General features: G+C 40.8%; 1 long non-coding RNA gene across 3 annotated transcripts in view; it reads left to right on the forward strand.

Moving 5' to 3' along the window:
• The window catches only part of LOC134947795 (uncharacterized), a 463,943-nt gene that overhangs the window by 114,606 nt on the left and 328,575 nt on the right, over positions 1 to 20,762 (forward strand). The window contains exon 3 of one of the 3 annotated variants that reach the window (XR_010182782.1): positions 16,931 to 17,284. The exons of the other annotated variants lie outside the window; for them this stretch is intronic. This is a non-coding gene — a long non-coding RNA (uncharacterized LOC134947795). Of the gene's footprint in view, positions 1 to 16,930; positions 17,285 to 20,762 lie in introns of those variants that run through there. 3 annotated transcript variants of the gene reach the window in all.

Genomic DNA, 20,762 nt, shown 5'->3' on the forward strand with positions numbered 1-20,762 from the left:
TAAAAGAATAATCTGTTCATCTGATAACTCCCTGTTTGTCAAGTTGAATATACCTCGTTTATCTAGTGTAATCTGGCCTTTCTTGTGTAACCTCCTTCCACCTCTTCTTCCTCTTGATCTCTTTGTCTTTTGGAAGTATCTCTTGTTAGAGGTGTAAACCTGTTGTGTGTTGTAAATGGCCCTTGTCTTGGATTTCCCCCTAAAAAATGATGGTCATTTGTAGGGTCCTGGTAATCTGAACTGTACCGGCGAGGTCTCCTTCCACTATATGTCCTAGTGAACACTGGAGTATCACTCTTAGGGGTATCCTTCACCCTGGGATCTCCCCTAGAGGCAGGTGACCTGTAATGTTGTCCTTTATAATTGAATTGCTTTCCATTCCTTTCAAATTCCGACTGAGGTCCATATGTCCCCTGTCGGCCTCTGAAGTAGTGGAAGGTTGGTGTTTTCTATAAGTGCGAACTTTCCCATCTTTATAATCGTTATCATCTCTCAACAATTTTTTGTTTTTTGTTTCCACTAGCTCTTTATCAAACTGTTCTACTCGTTTATTTGTGTTCTTATTTCTCTCTGAAAAGATGGGTAGGTCCTTATACTTGATCATTGTACCCTTGATTTCTTCTATTTTCTTACCAATCTCAATTACATTTTTCTCTCTTTAATTAACTAATAATTCAATCAATTTAAATGAACATTCATCAAGGCTACGATCCCAATTTGAAAGTAATACTGGATCATCCTGTATCCCTAACGTTTTAAATATCCTTAATCCCCGTTGGATCTGTTTACTGGACAAGTACTTTTTTAATGAGACACTGTCCCACCAGTGTCTCATTTCATCTTTTAGTAATTGCTCTAATTTATAGAAACCTTTTATCACCTCTTCGCTCTTCACAAGACCTGCGTCTCTCATCCACACTCATTACTCGCTCCCACTCACGACTGCAGGACTTTCATCGGGCTGCACCCACTCTGTGGAATGCCCTACCACACACAATAAGACTCTCCTCTAGTCTCCAAACCTTCAAGCGTTCCCTCAAAACTTACCTCTTTAGGCAAGCGTATCAAATTCCTGAACCGCCCACATAACTTTCATAAACCTTCCTATCAAATTACATCCACTCTGTACAGTCCACAGATATCCTCACATGTCTTTTCATTCTATGCAATAGATAGCACCTTTCCTTGTGTACATATGCCTATTTCCCTATAGATTGTAAGCTTGCGAGCAGGGCCTTCCTACCTCTATGACTGTTATCACCCAGTTTGTTATTGTTATTTCAAATTGTAAAGCGCAACGGAATTTGCTGCGCTATATAAGAAGCTGTTAATAAATAAATAAATAATCACCTCCCCATCTGTATGATTAACATTCACCGTGGGTTCAATTTCTTCATCCAACTGAACATATAACTCTCTTCTAGACAGGCGGGCATTAAAACAAGTGAATTCAGCCATGTTTGCCTCAATTAAGTATAAATATACAATAATAATTTTCTAATATAAACTTAAAGCAGCCGGACACACAATAGACTGCCCGGGACCACCCAATCCCGGTAAGTCTTCCACAAACACGTAAAAAACACCTACTAATGTCTGGCGCTATTTTTTTATATTATTATATACAATTGTGGATGGGTGCCTATATCCGCAATCACACCCACTCCGCACAAGAATCTAAGATAACTCTTATAACTCGTAAAATCTATAGAGCAGCAACCAAGGTATAGTGGCCTGTGGATATGGCCAACCCAATCCCACCTGATTAAAACCAGATGTAAACAAAAACGAACTAAATAACCCCTTGCGCTATTAAACTTAATTAGAGGCAACAGGACATGAATACACTCAATAGAGTAATTGTAAGATGATTTTAATATCTATAAAATTAATCATGTAAAAACACACAGAAAATTCATCGAAGAATGAATTAATTAATATGCGCATATAAATAAAACTACTGATTGTGATTAATTACTGGACAAAAGGATGTTTTATCACCCATAGATACAATGTATTTATTCATACATATGTATGTATATATATATATATTGCCAATATATCTCTATATTAGTAGATGTTTGTATAGACAGGCGGGCATATGAGAAGTTAATGTGAACTGTTTAATTAAGGAATAGGTGAGCAAGGAGGTGGATCAGGAGGTGGATCTTAGACAGGTGTTACATATCTAGGTGGATGATTGCACCAATCGAGTATGAAGCTGTCATTTAAAAAGGGCTATATTGTCATAAAGTTTTTACTCTATGAGGAAGCTTCAATTGGAAGCAAAACGCATCAGAGAAAGTGCCCTTTATGTGACCCAGTGGACACTGGTTGTAGGTCCATATTGATGTGCAGTGTTGTCCGAGATTGACAAGTGGGAGACGGGAGGATGCTATATGCGGCGGCTTGAAGACGGGAGCAGAATCAGCTGTTCAGTGCCTGCGGTGCGCAGAGCTCTGGGAGCCGGACTGACATCTCTCTCTCAGAGTCATTAAAGGTGTGTGCACGGGAGCCAGCTTCAGTGGAAGACGGAGGACGCCACTCGTGGTAATTGGAAGACGGGAGCTTTCTTCTACAGGTGCTTGCGGTGCACTAAGCCCCGGGTGATATACTAAATTCCTCCATGATTTTTGGATATCTTTCCCACAAGTAAAGAACCATCTGTTTATGTGAGCAATTAGTTAAGTCCATTCATTGGTATATACATAAACAAAGGCTCCATATATATGACACCATATGATATTTAATCATGAAATATTTATGAGCACATCTAATGGGACTGTCCTATTTGGGAACAAAAACAAGGACATTATCAACTTTATGAGTATTGAATAGCCCACTGTGGTCACTATTAGCTATATGATCCACCTCTTATGCTCAATTAGTAGTTTTATTTATATGCGCATATTAATTAATTCATTCTTCGATTAATTTTCTGTGTGTTTTTACATGATTAATTTTATAGATATTAAAACCATCTTACAATTACTCTATTGAGTGTATTCATGTCCTGTTGCCTCTAATTAAGTTTAATAGCGCAAGGGGTTATTTAGTTCGTTTTTGTTTACATCTGGTTTTAATCAGGTGGGATTGGGTTGGCCATATCCACAGGCCACTATACCTTGGTTGCTGCTCTATAGATTTTACGAGTTATAAGAGTTATCTTAGATTCTTGTGCGGAGTGGGTGTGATTGCGGATATAGGCACCCATCCACAATTGTATATAATAATATAAAAAAATAGCGCCAGACATTAGTAGGTGTTTTTTAAGTGTTTGTGGAAGACTTACCGGGATTGGGTGGTCCCGGGCAGTCTATTGTGTGTCCGGCTGCTTTAAGTTTATATTAGAAAATTATTATTGTATATTTATACTTAATTGAGGCAAACATGGCTGAATTCACTTGTTTTAATGCCCGCCTGTCTAGAAGAGAGTTATATGTTCAGTTGGATGAAGAAATTGAACCCACGGTGAATGTTAATCATACAGATGGGGAGGTGATAAAAGGTTTCTATAAATTAGAGCAATTACTAAAAGATGAAATGAGACACTGGTGGGACAGTGTCTCATTAAAAAAGTACTTGTCCAGTAAACAGATCCCACGGGGATTAAGGATATTTAAAACGTTAGGGATACAGGATGATCCAGTATTACTTTCAAATCGGGATCGTAGCCTTGATGAATGTTCATTTAAATTGATTGAATTATTAGTTAATTAAAGAGAGAAAAAGGTAATTGAGATTGGTAAGAAAATAGAAGAAATCAAGGGTACAATGATCAAGTATAAGGACCTACCCATCTTTTCAGAGAGAGATAAGAACACAAATAAACGAGTAGAACAGTTTGATAAAGAGCTAGTGGAAACAAAAAACAAAAAATTGTTGAGAGATGATAACGATTATAAAGATGGGAAAGTTCGCACTTATAGAAAACACCAACCTTCCACTACTTCAGAGGCCGACAGGGGACATATGGACCTCAGTCGGAATTTGAAAGGAATGGAAAGCAATTCAATTATAAAGGACAACATTACAGGTCACCTGCCTCTAGGGGAGATCCCAGGGTGAAGGATACCCCTAAGAGTGATACTCCAGTGTTCACTAGGACATATAGTGGAAGGAGACCTCGCCGGTACAGTTCAGATTACCAGGACCCTACAAATGACCATCATTTTTTGGGGGGAAATCCAAGACAAGGGCCATTTACAACACACAACAGGTTTACACCTCTAACAAGAGATACTTCCAAAAGACAAAGATCAAGAGGAAGAAGAGGTGGAAGGAGGTTACACAAGAAAGGCCAGATTACACTAGATAAACGAGGTATATTCAATTTGACAAACAAGGAGTTATCAGATGAACAGATTATTCTTTTAAAAAAGGGCCTTAACTTTGCTCCAACACAGGGCCCCAATTTATTTGACCTGTTTGTCGAATTGAATCATTTTACTCGTGATTTATGTCGAAAGAGGTATTTTGCCTCTAAAAAATTGAGAGATGATCAAATGTCACCTATAGTTCTAGATAAAATGGATATGGAATGTCTAATACAGTTAGAAAGTTTATGGGATGAAAATCATGTCGACACTACTAATACACCTGTTAAAGTGTTTGATATAGGAGGTAGTCAGATTGATATGAAAAAAAGGTACCCCCTTTAAGAAAAAATCATCTTTTAATCCGGTTAACCACAAATCGAGTACAATAATGTATTTTTATAAAAAAACTATGGATGATTTTCAGAACATTTGTGCCAAAAAATCAAGATTCTCTAACCTAAATAGGAAGGAGAGGCTGGCACTAAAAGAATTGGAAAGTGACCAGTCATTAGTGATTAGAAGTGCTGATAAAGGGGGGGGGGGGGTGTTTTATTAGAGCGGGATTATTATTTGTCTGAGGCCTATAGTCAACTTTCTAATGCTGATTTTTATGAAAAAATTAAAAAAGATCCTACGTTGAATTTTCAAATACAACTTAGAAGATTGCTGGATGATGCCCTTGGGGAGGAAGTGATCTCTAAAGATGAATATACATTTTTGTTTATAGAGCACCCTGTTATTCCGATATTTTATCACATTCCTAAGATTCACAAGTCCCTCACTGCACCTCCTGGTCGTCCCATTATTTCTGGTATAGGGTCCCTCACTTCTAATTTATCACAGTATATAGATTATTTTTTACGGAGCTTTGTTGTTTCTTTGAGATCCCACATCCGAGACACAACGGGATTATTGAACTCCATTAACAATCTAGAATGGAAACCAAATTATGCTTTCATATCATTGGATGTTCAAGCGCTATATACACATATACCACATGAAAAAGGAGTGAGATCTGTGGATCAGTGTCTCAGTAAGGATGTGGGATTTCCAAGAAACCTCAAGGAATTTATACTTTCCTCTATCACATTTATTTTAAATCACAATTATTTTTTATTTGAGGGTGAGTATTTTCTTCAAATACCAGGGACGGCCATGGGTACTAGGTTCGCGCCTAGTTTTGCCAATATATACATGGGCATGTTTGAGGATCAGTTTATATGGGGAGGCCCATATGGCGCGAACCTGGTATTCTATGACCGTTACATCGATGATTTCTTTTTTATTTGGGATGGGGATGAGATTTCTGCACTTAATTTTGTCACTTACCTTAATGATAATGATTATAATTTAAAATTTACACATTCATACAGTAGAGACACTTAATTTTTTGGACCTCACTATCTCCTCTGAGGGCGGACAGATTACTACAAAAAATTATAAAAAAATTGTTGATACAAATAATTTTTTACACTATTCTAGTAATCACTATAAACCTTGGTTAAAAAATGTGCCGTTTAGTCAATTTAGTCGACTTCGTAAGAATTGTTCCACCTTAGGTGATTATAGAAATCAGGCAGACATTATGGCCAAGGATTTTATGAATAGAGGTTATCCTAAAGCCCTAGTGAAGATAGCTCATAAAAAAGTAGAGATCACTGATAGGAAACAATTAATGAAAATAAAAAAGAAACCACAAAAATGTAATACTGATAAAAATGGGGATTTGACTAAAATGTGTTATGTTTCTAAGTACAATAGTCAATCACATGAAATTAAGAAAGTAATAAAAAGTAATTTCAAAATCTTACAACAGGATGCTATATTACAATCAGCAATCACAATGACCCCTAGAATCATTTTTAAGAAAAATAAGAATTTGAAAAACATACTAGCGCCAAGTATCCTGAAGAAAAGAAAAGAAAAGAACTCAGTAGCCCCCTCTGGTAACTCATGGTTGGCAACCCCCACAGTAGGATGCTTTAAATGTGGTAAAAGTCGCTGTATTGCATGTGGGTTTATAGATAATAGGGCTCAGATTATCGAATCCAATACTACAAAAGAGAGATTCGAGATACGTGAATTTATCAATTGTGACACTACTTATTGCGTCTACGTACTGCAGTGCCCTTGTGGCCTGCAGTACGTGGGTCGCACTACTCGTTAGCTTAAAACTAGATTTAGGGAGCATAGATTAAACATTCTCAAACAGTTTTCCCATCACAGTGTGTCCCAACACTTTTCTAATGTCCATCAAGGTAAGACTGATGGATTATGTGTGACAGGGGTTCACCATGTTAAGACTACCATTCGAGGGGCTGACAGGTATTGTAAGTTGTGTGAGAAAGAAGCCTTGTGGATTTTTCAATGAAGAACGTTGGCTCCTGCAGGGTTGAATGAGTGTATAGACTTTGAATCATTCGCCAAATAAGGGTTGTTGGGCCCTCCTTGATACGTGGGGGGAGTGGTGGTCCAGCAGTTACCGGCCATTCCCAGGTCCCGCGTTCATGGGGGATATCAACAAAGTTGTAATTTGGGGGCAACCTTTAAAAGTTGTACATATAGAGTGGTCATCCTATATTAGTTTGGAATGCATCAGAGTTTTAGGTTTTAGGCATAGCCATATTGAGTAGAGGTGCATGATTGTTTTCTCAGATTTGAGGTCGCAGGATCAAGTCCCGCTGATATTAATTTAATGAATAGAAGGATTATATAGATGGGCACCTTTATTGTGCCCACATATATGTATATATTCTTTGTATTTAGACTATATGGACTATTATCGAATTTATAATGGATATGAAGGTGATTGTTTTTGAATAAAGTAAGCATATGGTTTTTTTTATATATTCTTCTAAAAATGTTGCATTGAACTAGGAATGAGGATAGCTTCGAGGTAGGGTGTTGGTTTACCATAGCGAGAGCTATGAGTTTGATCTCCGGAGGGTATATATCCCCTAATGTGATGTGAAAGGAGTATATTATATTTACATTTCAATTATTATTATTATGATTATTATTTTAGTTTGTATATTTTTTTCTTCATATTGTATTTTATGATTGTGATTAATTACTGGACAAAAGGATGTTTTATCACCCGTAGATACAATGTATTTATTCAAACATATGTGTGTATATATATATATATTGCCAATATATCTCTATATTAGTAGATGTTTGTATAGACAGGCGGGCATATGAGAAGTTAATGTGAACTGTTTAATTAAGGAATAGGTGAGCAAGGAGGTGGATCAGGAGGTGGATCTAAGACAGGTGTTACATATCTAGGTGGATGATTGCACCAATCGAGTATGAAGCTGTCATTTAAAAAGGGCTATATTGTCAAAGTTTTTACTCTATGAGGAAGCTTCAATTGGAAGCGAAACGCGTCAGAGAAAGTGCCCTTTATCTGACCCAGTGGACACTGGTTGTAGGTCCATATTGATGTGCAGTGTTGCCCGAGATTGACAAGTGGGAGACGGGAGGACGCTATATGCAGCGGCTTGAAGATGGGAGCAGAATCAGCTGTTCAGTGCCTGCGGTGCGCAGAGCTCCGGGAGCCGGACTGACATCTCTCTCTCAAAGTCATTAAAGGTGTGTGCACGGGAGCCAGCTTCAGTGGAAGACGGAGGACGCCACTCGTGGTAATTGGAAGACGGGAGCTTTCTTCTACAGGTGCTTGCGGTGCACTAAGCCCCGGGTGATATACTAAATTCCTCCTTGATTTTTGGATATCTTTCCCACAAGTAAAGAACCATCTGTTTATGTGAGCAATTAGTTAAGTCCATTCATTGGTATATACATAAACAAAGGCTCCATATATATCACACCATATGATATTTAATCATGAAATATTTATGAGCACATCTAATGGACTGTCCTATTTGGGAACAAAAACAAGGACATTATCAACTTTATGAGTATTGAATAGCCCACTGTGGTCACTATTAGCTATATGATCCACCTCTTATGCTCAATTAGTAGTTTTATTTATATGCGCATATTAATTAATTCATTCTTCGATTAATTTTCTGTGTGTTTTTACATGATTAATTTTATAGATATTAAAACCATCTTACAATTACTCTATTGAGTGTATTCATGTCCTGTTGCCTCTAATTAAGTTTAATAGCGCAAGGGGTTATTTAGTTCGTTAATGTTTCATAGATGTGCTATAAACTACCATGTATTTGTGCCACTGCTCTGTCGCTTAGTAACCAACCAGTTCGCTGCAGCTTTTGGCCAATATTGGTAAAAACAATATTGAGAGCTGATGTGGTCATACTCTAGGAACAAAAAAGGCCCACATTATGTGATTTTTGACAAATTAAAAAATTTTTTTTAAATGTAAAACCAGACACGGCGGTTTGACAAATCCAAATCCAAAGCTGGATGATGAATCAGAGCCAGTTCAAATCCAGCAAAAATGGTCATCTCTACTAAAATTGAAGGGTGGGTTACATAATTGAGCCCACCCTTTCCTCATCTACTCAGTAAACAGTAGGGCCAATATTTACTAATATTCGTGTTTGTGTCAGTTTGTGCAGTGTTTAAACTCGTCTTGTATCGAGTGCATTTTCATGCAACTTTTTGAAACTATATACGCAAAGTTACGAAGCAGTCGACTTTATGGTTTTCGTGTTTTCCGATGTCGATGCCATTCTCGGCCGTTATTGTCATTTGCGTACGTTTTTTGGTTGTTTTTACCGGTATTTTTTCTAAGTTAAACGCGGCAGGGTTTTTTTAAGACCCCGGCCGCATTTTCACTTTTAGTTTCGTTTTTCATCCCCGTTCGTGATTGGTTGTGTTTTAGATGGTAGGAGTGTCTGTGCGCAATCATATAAATACTAGGGATGTGCACTTGAAATTTTTCGGGTTTTGTGTTTTGGTTTTGGGTTCGGTTCCGCGGCCGTGTTTTGGGTTCGACCGCGTTTTGGCAAAACCTCACCGAATTTTTTTTGTCGGATTCGGGTGTGTTTTGGATTCGGGTGTTTTTTTCAAAAAACCCTAAAAAACAGCTTAAATCATAGAATTTGGGGGTCATTTTGATCCCAAAGTATTATTAACCTCAAAAACCATAATTTCCACTCATTTTCAGTCTATTCTGAATACCTCACACCTCACAATATTATTTTTAGTCCTAAAATTTGCACCGAGGTCGCTGGATGACTAAGCTAAGCGACCCTAGTGGCCGACACAAACACCTGGCCCATCTAGGAGTGGCACTGCAGTGTCACGCAGGATGGCCCTTCCAAAAAACACTCCCCAAACAGCACATGACGCAAAGAAGAAAAAAAGAGGCGCAATGAGGTAGCTGTGTGAGTAAGCTAAGCGACCCTAGTGGCCGACACAAACACCTGGCCCATCTAGGAGTGGCACTGCAGTGTCACGCAGGATGGCCCTTCCAAAAAACACTCCCCAAACAGCACATGACGCAAAGAAGAAAAAAAGAGGCGCAATGAGGTAGCTGTGTGAGTAAGCTAAGCGACCCTAGTGGCCGACACAAACACCTGGCCCATCTAGGAGTGGCACTGCAGTGTCACGCAGGATGGCCCTTCCAAAAAACACTCCCCAAACAGCACATGACGCAAAGAAGAAAAAAAGAGGCGCAATGAGGTAGCTGTGTGAGTAAGATAAGCGACCCTAGTGGCCGACACAAACACCTGGCCCATCTAGGAGTGGCACTGCAGTGTCACGCAGGATGGCCCTTCCAAAAAACACTCCCCAAACAGCACATGACGCAAAGAAGAAAAAAAGAGGCGCAATGAGGTAGCTGTGTGAGTAAGCTAAGCGACCCTAGTGGCCGACACAAACACCTGGCCCATCTAGGAGTGGCACTGCAGTGTCACGCAGGATGGCCCTTCCAAAAAACACTCCCCAAACAGCACATGACGCAAATAAAAATGAAAGAAAAAAGAGGTGCAAGATGGAATTGTCCTTGGGCCCTCCCACCCACCCTTATGTTGTATAAACAGGACATGCACACTTTAACCAACCCATCATTTCAGTGACAGGGTCTGCCACACGACTGTGACTGAAATGACGGGTTGGTTTGGACCCCCACCGAAAAAAAAGCAATTAATCTCTCCTTACACAAACTGGCTCTACAGAGGCAAGATGTCCACCTCATCATCATCCTCCGATATATCACCGTGTACATCCCGCTCCTCACAGATTATCAATTCGTCCCCACTGGAATCCACCATCTCAGCTCCCTGTGTACTTTGTGGAGGCAATTGCTGCTGGTCAATGTCTCCACGGAGGAATTGATTATAATTCATTTTAATGAACATCATCTTCTCCACATTTTCTGGAAGTAACCTCGTACGCAGATTGCTGACAAGGTGAGCGGCGGCACTAAACACTTTCGGAGTACACACTTGTGGGAGGGCAACTTAGGTAGAATAAAGCCAGTTTGTGCAAGGGCCTCCAAATTGCCTCTTTTTCCTGCCAGTATAAGTACGGACTGTGTGACGTGCCTACTTGGATGCGGTCACTCATATAATCCTCCACCATTCTTTCAATGGTGAGAGAATCATATGCAGTGACAGTAGACGACATGTCCGTAATCGTTGTCAGGTCCTTCAGTCCGGACCAGATGTCAGCATCAGCAGTCGCTCCAGACTGCCCTGCATCACCGCCAGCGGGTGGGCTCGGAATTCTGAGCCTTTTCCTCGCACCCCCAGTTGCGGGAGAATGTGAAGGAGGAGATGTTGACAGGTCGCGTTCCGCTTGACTTGACAATTTTGTCACCAGCAGGTCTTTGAACCCCAGCATACTTGTGTCTGCCGGAAAGAGAGATCCAAGGTAGGTTTTAAATCTAGGATCGAGCACGGTGGCCAAAATGTAGTGCTCTGATTTCAACAGATTGACCACCGGTGAATCCTTATTAAGCAAATTAAGGGCTCCATCCACAAGTCCCACATGCCTAGCGGAATCGCTCCCTTTTAGCTCCTCCTTCAATGCCTCCAGCTTCTTCTGCAAAAGCCTGATGAGGGGAATGACCTGACTCAGGCTGGCAGTGTCTGAACTGACTTCACGTGTGGCAAGTTCAAAAGATTGCAGAACCTTGCACAACGTTGAAATCATTCTCCACTGCGCTTGAGACAGGTACATTCCACCTCCTATATCGTGCTCAATTGTATAGGCTTGAATGGCCTTTTGCTGCTCCTCCAACCTCTGAAGCATATAGAGGGTTGAATTCCACCTCGTTACCACTTCTTACTTCAGATGATGGCAGGGCAGGTTCAGGCGTTTTTGGTGGTGCTCCAGTCTTCTGTATGTGGTGCCTGTACGCCGAAAGTGTCCCGCAATTCTTCTGGCCACCGACAGCATCTCTTGCACGCCCCTGTCGTTTTTAAAAAAATTCTGCACCACCAAATTCAAGGTATGTGCAAAACATGGGACGTGCTGGAATTTGCCCAGATTTAATGCACACACAATATTGCTGGCGTTGTCCGATGCCACAAATCCACAGGAGAGTCCAATTGGGATAAGCCATTCCGCGATGATCTTCCTCAGTTGCCGTAAGAGGTTTTCAGCTGTGTGCGTATTCTGGAAACCGGTGATACAAAGCGTAGCCTGCCTAGGAAAGAGTTGGCGTTTGCGAGATGCTGCTACTGGTGCCGCCGCTGCTGTTCTTGCGGCGGGAGTCCATACATCTACCCAGTGGGCTGTCACAGTCATATAGTCCTGACCCTGCCCTGCTCCACTTGTCCACATGTCCGTGGTTAAGTGGACATTGGGTACAACTGCATTTTTTAGGACACTGGTGAGTCTTTTTCTGACGTCCGTGTACATTCTCGGTATCGCCTGCCTAGAGAAGTGGAACCTAGATGGTATTTGGTAACGGGGGCACACTGCCTCAAGAAATTGTCTAGTTCCCTGTGAACTAACGGCGGATACCGGACGCACGTCTAACACCAACATAGTTGTCAAGGCCTCAGTTATCCGCTTTGCAACAGGATGACTGCTGTGATATTTCATCTTCCTCGCAAAGGACTGTTGGACAGTCAATTGCTTGGTGGAAGTAGTAAAAGTGGGTTTACGACTTCCCCTCTGGTATGACCATCGACTCCCAGCAGCAACAACAGCAGCGCCAGCAGCAGTAGGCGTTACACGCAAGGATGCATCGGAGGAATCCCAGGCAGGAGAGGACTCGTCAGAATTGCCAGTGACATGGCATGCAGGACTATTGGCATTCCTGGGGAAGGAGGAAATTGACACTGAGGGAGTTGGTGGGGTGGTTTGCGTGAGCTTGGTTACAAGAGGAAGGGATTTACTGGTCAGTGGACTGCTTCCGCTGTCGCCCAAAGTTTTTGAACTTGTCACTGACTTATTATGAATGCGCTGCAGGTGACGTATAAGGGAGGATGTTCCGAGGTGGTTAACGTCCTTACCCCTACTTATTACAGCTTGACAAAGGCAACACACGGCTTGACAAATATTGTCCGCATTTCTGGTGAAATACTTCCACACCGAAGAGCTGATTTTTTTGGTATTTTCACCAGGCATGTCAACGGCCCTATTCCTCCCACGGACAACAGGTGTCTCCCCGGGTGCCTGACTTAAACAAACCACCTCACCATCAGAATCCTCCTTGTCAATTTCCTCTCCAGTGCCAGCAACACCCATATCCTCCTCATCCTGGTGTACTTCAACACTGACATCTTCAATCTGACTATCAGGAACTGGACTGCGGGTGCTCCTTCCAGCACTTGCAGGGGGCGTGCAAATGGTGGAAGGCGCATGCTCTTCACGTCCAGTGTTGGGAAGGTCAGGCATCGCAACCGACACAATTGGACTCTCCTTGTGGATTTGGGATTTCGAAGAACGCACAGTTCTTTGCGGTGCTTTTGCCAGCTTGAGTCTTTTCAGTTTTCTAGCGAGAGGCTGAGTGCTTCCATCCTCATGTGAAGCTGAACCACTAGCCATGAACATAGGCCAGGGCCTCAGCCGTTCCTTGCCACTCCGTGTGGTAAATGGCATATTGGCAAGTTTACGCTTCTCCGACGACAATTTTATTTTAGATTTTGGAGTCCTTTTTTTACTGATATTTGGTGTTTTGGATTTTACATGCTCTGTACTATGACATTGGGCATCGGCCTTGGCAGACGACGTTGCTGGCATTTCATCGTCTCGGCCATGACTAGTGGCAGCAGCTTCAGCACGAGGTGGAAGTAGATCTTGATCTTTCCCTAATTTTGGAACCTCAACATTTTTGTTCTCCATATTTTAATAGGCACAACTAAAAGGCACCTCAGGTAAACAATGGAGATGGATGGATACTAGTATACTTATGGATGGACGAGCGACTGCCGACACAGAGGTAGCTACAGCCGTGGACTACCGTACTGTGTCTGCTGCTAATATAGACTGGATGATAAGGAGATGAAATTAATATATATATATATATATATAATATCACTAGTACTGCAGCCGGACAGGTATATATATTTATTATGTAATGACTGATGACGGACCTGCTGGACACTGTCAGCTCAGCAGCACCGCAGACTGCTACAGTAAGCTACTATAGTAGTATGTATAAAGAAGAAAGAAAAAAAAAAACCACGGGTAGGTGGTATACAATTATGGATGGGCGAGCGACTGCCGACACAGAGGTAGCTACAGCCGTGGACTACCGTACTGTGTCTGCTGCTAATATAGACTGGATGATAATGAGATGAAATCAATATATATTATATCACACTAGTACTGCAGCCGGACAGGTAGATATATTTATTATGTAATGACTGATGACGGACCTGCTGGACACTGTCAGCTCAGCAGCACCGCAGACTGCTACAGTAAGCTACTATAGTAGTATGTATAAAGAAGAAAGAAAAAAAAAAAACCACGGGTAGGTGGTATACAATTATGGATGGACGAGCGACTGCCGACACAGAGGTAGCTACAGCCGTGGACTACCGTACTGTGTCTGCTGCTAATATAGACTGGATGATAATGAGATGAAATCAATATATATATATATATAATATCACTAGTACTGCAGCCGGACAGGTATATATATATTTATTATGTAATGACTGATGACGGACCTGCTGGACACAGTCAGCTCAGCAGCACCGCAGACTGCTACAGTAAGCTACTATAGTAGTATGTATAAAGAAGAAAGAAAAGAAAAAAAACCACGGGTAGGTGGTATACAATATTATATATATATTATATACAATTATATATATATATATATATATATTAAACTGGTGGTCAGGTCACTGGTCACACTATCAGCAACTTGCAAGTAGTACTCCTAAGCAGACAATCACAATATATATTATACTGGTGGTCAGTGTGGTCACAATGGCAGTGTGGCACTCTTGCAGCAAAAGTGTGCACTGTACGTTATATGTACTCCTGAGTCCTGCTCTCAGACTCTAACTGCTCCCCACTGTCAGTGTCTCCCCCACAAGTCAGATAATATACAGTCACACTATCTATCACTTCAGCAAGTAACTAGTACTCCTCCTAATGCTCCCCAAAATTACTACTGTGTCTCTCTCTACTGTCTCACTCTCTTCTCTATAAACGGAGAGGACGCCAGCCACGTCCTCTCCCTATGAATCTCAATGCACGTGTGAAAATGGCGGCGACGCGCGGCTCCTTATATAGAATCCGAGTCTCGCGATAGAATCCGAGCCTCGCGAGAATCCGACAGCGGGATGATGACGTTCGGGCGTGCTCGGGTTAACCGAGCAAGGCGGGAAGATCCGAGTCGCTCGGCCCCGTGTAAAAAAACATGAAGTTCGGGCGGGTTCGGATTCCGAGGAACCGAACCCGCTCATCCCTAATAAATACGCCCCAAACCGTCCGCACCTCGTGGGTTTAGTTAGTGGTGAGGAGGGAGGTTGTGCTGTGGAGGTTGGTGAGTAGTTGGTTTGGTGAGGAGTTTTTTGGGCGATTTCTGAGTGTAGTATTGTGTTTGAAAGCAGTCTTGTCAATCTTGTAGTCTTGTTTTTTGTGGTTTTGTCTCATTTTTGGTCCAAGTTTTTTTTATTTATAGTCCCTTGTCACTGTTTGTGTGTGTGTGTGTGTGTGTGTGTGTGTGTGTGTGTGTGTGTGTGTGTGTGTGATTTGTGCAGTGGTAGTGGAGGTGTGTGTTGTTTGTCTTTTGATTTTTCTGTGTTAAGTGTTTAGACACACAATTATGTGTGACTCACAGGTGGGTGAGGTGGAGGGTGTGAGTGAGGGGGAGGAGGTCGGTCAGGTGGAGGAGGTGAGTGTGAGTGAGGTTAGTGAGGTAGAGGAGGTGGGTGAGGTTGCTGCAGCAGCCTCAAGTGACAGTGATAGTGGCAGTCAGAGTGCTCCGCAGCCACGCACCACTACTAAGACTGGGCGGAATGTCAAGTTTAGTTATGCTGAAAATGTGGCATTGGTGCGGGAGCTGATGAAGTATCAGCGGCAGCTATTTGGCCCTGAGTCCGCCAAGGTGCCAACACGGAAGAAGACGGTGTTGTGGGCGAAAGTTGTTGCTGCTGTCAATAGTGAGGGGGTGGTCAAGCGGACGGAGGACATGTGCCGCAAACGGTACTATGACATAAAGCGACGTGTCAAGTCCAAAATGGCCAAGGAGGCGAAGTCGGCTCGAAAAACCGGTGGTGGCCAGCCCTATATTGCAAGATATCTGGAGTATGAGGAGCCCATGCGGAGTGTAATACCTCCTTAAGTAGTCTCTGCAACCCATGTCCGGGATTCAGATAGGCCCAGGAAGAATGGTGAGCATGTGTATTTGCATTAACATTCTATGACCTTTTTTTTTTTTTGTTCAAATGTGTGTCATGTGACGTTGCATATTACTCCCATCTTCAAGTGTGTGTCAGCAAATACCTTGTTTTTGGTAATGTTTTATACAAAAGCCAATGTAACATCTTACTTTATTGTATGTCATGTGTTTTTTCCCGGTATATTTTCCATGTGTAGTTTGGACTTGGTGTGTCATTGAATTGTCCAGCAATAATGTTTTCCTTTTGGACATTTTTAATTATTTAATTTGGACTATGTTTTATATTTAGGTTATCCATGTGCAATGTTTCCAAAACAGTGGTTGGCATGTTAGAGGCTGGAGTAGTGGAAAGTGGTTTGGAAACCAATAACATATGTAATGTCATTATTACTGAATGTAATATATTGTTTAAAAAATCCACTATTTGTTTGTTCAGTTTGAGTTTGTATTTGTACCCTGACACAACATTGCAGTGTAATTTTTTAATTTGTGTTTTGTTTTTGTTTTGCTCATATAGTGGTAATGTGTGTTTGGAGTGCCAAATCACAGAGCAATTTATATATTGCATCTGTAGTATTTTTCCTTTCATTACAAAATGAAGATGTGTGTGTTTTTGGTTGTTAATGTATGCATTTTTACTTGTGTCCTATGTCAGTGTCCTGTACATGTTTTCCTGTGTTGCACTTTCCATAGTGCATATGGCTATTGGATAATGTTTATTGTTTTATGTAGTGGTTTTTTGGTTTCCGGTCCTTATGTTTTTGTTAAAAATAAAGCAAGCATTTCTTTAAGAATAAATGTTTATAAGCATAATGGGTGGATGTATCAACAATAGCATGAATCCATGTTTTTTTTGTTTTTTTTACAGTGTTTGAAAAAAGCTGTGCTACTCGTCCTACAGTAACTCCCATCACATCTGATGATGATGACGCTGCGGAAGCAGGTAAAGTGTCAATTGTAGTATAGGGTATGTTTGTAAAGGAATGGCCATAACAAAATTTCACTTTCAATAATAGGTCCATCAAAAGAAGTCTGGAGCAGCAGAAGTGGGACTTCGGTAAGACACCACCACAAAAAACCTGTGGCAGCAAAGAAAGCAAGGTCTGATGTCCAGGGCCAACCACAGCAGGCTACCCCACCACGAAGATTATCGACAGTATGTTCGGTCCCCCCAATCCAAATTTTGGAAACACATCCAAGACGTCAACCATAGTCCCCTCATCTCGATTGTGAGTATCAAACTGAAATAAATGTAAACAATTTCAGATCGTAATCAAACTTTTTCTTAACCGCATTAAGTCAAAACACATCAAAATCTTATATATTTACCGAAGTAAGTAAAACATGCAATGGAATCCAAGCAAAATGGCCTTGTCCACATCCAGTAAAGATATGTATGTCCACTTGAGCCATACAGTAGCACATTGTGTGTAAGAAGCTGCAACAGAAACTCATGTTTAATTTTTGAAAATAGTAAGGTTGTTTAACAAATTTGCGCATGTGTGTTTGACCTCACATTGCCAAATACATATAAAAACATTACTATGTTTGTTTTAGAAAAGCTATAAGGTAACACATTATGGATTACAATGTGTTTTTATGGTGGAGTATGTCTGATCTACAATAAAACTAAAGTGTTTGCTTTCACAATGAAGTAACCAGACACATTTGCCACAAACAGGCATATGTATGTATTTCAGTTCAGAGTGATGATGTTGCTAGGCAGAATATCTGAAAGCAATAGTGAATGACATGTGTTCCATGTGTAGTGATTTGTTTTCATTTATCAAATATATGGATAGCTAACGGAGATTTTTTCCACATTTCAGTTTCTAGTCCTGGAAACAGCATCCCTCCGCAACAACAGCAACAGAGTGACATTGATGAGACAATCATCTTAGAAATGCAGCCATTAAGCCAAGGAATCAGCCCCCATGCACCTGTGAGTACACCACCACAGCAAAGCACACCACCACCACAACACAGCCCAACAACACCAGTAACACAAGGCCCTGATCAGGTATTTTGGACCATTTGGGCTAGACAGCAGGCCACTAATGAAGATTGCCTACGTAGGCAGACACAAATGTTTGCAAGCCTACCATGTCACCTCAGAAGAATAACCAGAAACATGAGTACACAAAATGAACAAACCACGAGAATTGGCATTACCATGGAACTCATGCGTACAGACATTACACAGGTCATGGCCAACTTACAGCGCATAATGGAAGAACAGCACAGACTAATGGAAGAACAGCACAGACAACAGCAAAGTTATATGAACATTTTTCAAAACAATCAAAAGATAAATGAAAGTTTATTCCGAATTGTAGACAATCAAAATGCTGCTACACGTGAACTCAATGCCACCCTCACTAACCTGAATGAAACACTCAGATCCATGCACCAACAGCAAATAAGCAGCAGTTCTGGTACGACTACTCCAAATATCACGCCAGTCTCATCACCAACAAGACGCTCCACCAGAGCACAACAACATGACATTGCTAAAGGCAAAGGGCAGGACAAGCAGGCACCAAAAAAATAATAATAATAATAATTTATACATTTCTGATAAGTAAATCAAAATAGTTAGTAATTGTATGTTTGGCAAAATATATATAACACTTAGCTCCTTGACAATTTATACAACATCATTAATTATAAGTGATACAAACAACAACATGAAATTTGTACGCATATTTATTCTTTACCATCTTTGTTTTTTTTTTGGAGGAGGGTAATGTTGTTAGATCTACACATACATTTTAGCAGGAAGGAACCAGACCACTTGATTTTTTTCTAATCATTACTCTTTCTAGATTCCAATCATTCTCCTATCCTGCACACACAATCATTGCCAGGCAGGCACAATATGTTTAACAGGAAGTAGCCAGACCACTTGATTTTTTCTAATCATTACTCTTTCGAGATTCCAATCATTCTCCTATCCTGCAGCCAATACAAATTACAATGTGATTGTTAACTCTTTTACATTTCTTCTCTATACAACATTACAAGAATAACACAATTGAGTTGCGTAAAAGGCTTTTAATATGTTGTCATTGAATTTAGATATTTCAGTGCCAAATTGAATGTCATTATTGTTGGGCCATGTTTGTGTGTGTTAAAAATGAGTAATAATGTTGTTACACATGATGCAGAAACCAAAAAATATGTAATTTTTAACCAAAAAACTAATAATGTGTATAATAATGTATATATGTGGCAAACTGTGTATTTACTGACAAATCAGCAAGTTTACTGCAGCAAACATTACGAAATAAATTATTTTTATGAGAGTAAGTTTGTGTCCCTTAAATACGATGGAGCATCACACATAGGGACACATGTATTCCTCAAGGCTAACATATTATATGTTGAGGACTGTTTATTTGGAACACAGGTTCTCAAACTCGGCCCTCAGGAACCCACACAGTGCATGTTTTACAGGTCTACTCACAGAACCACAAGTGACATAATTAGCTCCACCTGTGAACCTTTTAAAATGTGTCTGTGAGTAATTCATACACCTGTGCTTCTACTGGGTTACGTGCAAAACATGCACTGTGTGGGGTCCTGAGGGCCGAGTTTGAGAACCTGTGCATTAGGACGTTACACACAATCATAAAGTAAAAGACTAAATGGATTATGTGTGCTTGTATTAAATTAGCAGTGCAAGTTTACGAACACTTATCCAGACTTAATGCATGCCACTCATAATCTGTTGTTTTGAGTTTTAAAATAAACACAATACACATGCAACATTTGTTTTGCATAAAGCGAGGGTATGTTTGTATGTCTCAAGGAGACAGACACATTCTGAGTAATGGTGTTTAAAATAAAAATGGGCCAACATCTATTTATGATTACACAACAAATGAAATAAGCAAACCAAACTTACCTTAGAAATAGCGAGTGATGAGCTCTTGCCTAACCTGCCTCCCTACATCTGTACTCCAAGTATCACCAGATGTCTCTAATTCCTCTGCTTGCTGGCTGCTTTCTTCATCCTCCTCCTCAACATGTGGCAGATGTTGTAAACACATGTTATGAAGAAAGCAGCAGCAGAACACAATTTGAGTCACCTTCGAGGGACTATACAACAAAAGGCCACCAGACTTATCCAGACACCGAAACCTAGATTTCAGCACACCAAAACATCTTTCTATCACATTCCGCGTGGACTTATGTGCATGATTGTAATTGTGTTCAGCAGGGGTATCAAGTCGGGACAATGGAGTTAGAAGCCAAGAGAAACAGCCATATCCTCCATCACAGATATAGTAACGTGATTTATGTTAAGATACAGCAACACATAAGTAACACACTGTGGGGCAGATGTATTAACCTGTAGAAGGCATAAGGAAGTGATAAACCAGCGATATGTGCAAGGTAATAAAGGCAGCGGACAATCTGTTCCTAAATGTTCATTTACATATTGGAGCTGATTGGCTGGTGCCTTTATCACCTTGCACATATCACTGGTTTCTCACGTCCTTATGCCTTCTACAGGTTAATACATCTGCCCCTGCATTTGGACAAAGTATACGCACGCCTACACATATCAAATTACATACCCAGCAGCCATCCATCTGGCATTTGTCCGTCCTCAAACTTATCAAAGAGGGATGACTGACTGAGGATGAAGGCATCATGGCAGCCCCCAGGGTAACCAGCAACAACACTCATTATTT

Source organism: Pseudophryne corroboree, chromosome 8 (assembly GCF_028390025.1).
Source record: "Pseudophryne corroboree isolate aPseCor3 chromosome 8, aPseCor3.hap2, whole genome shotgun sequence".
Taxonomy (NCBI): domain Eukaryota; kingdom Metazoa; phylum Chordata; class Amphibia; order Anura; family Myobatrachidae; genus Pseudophryne; species Pseudophryne corroboree.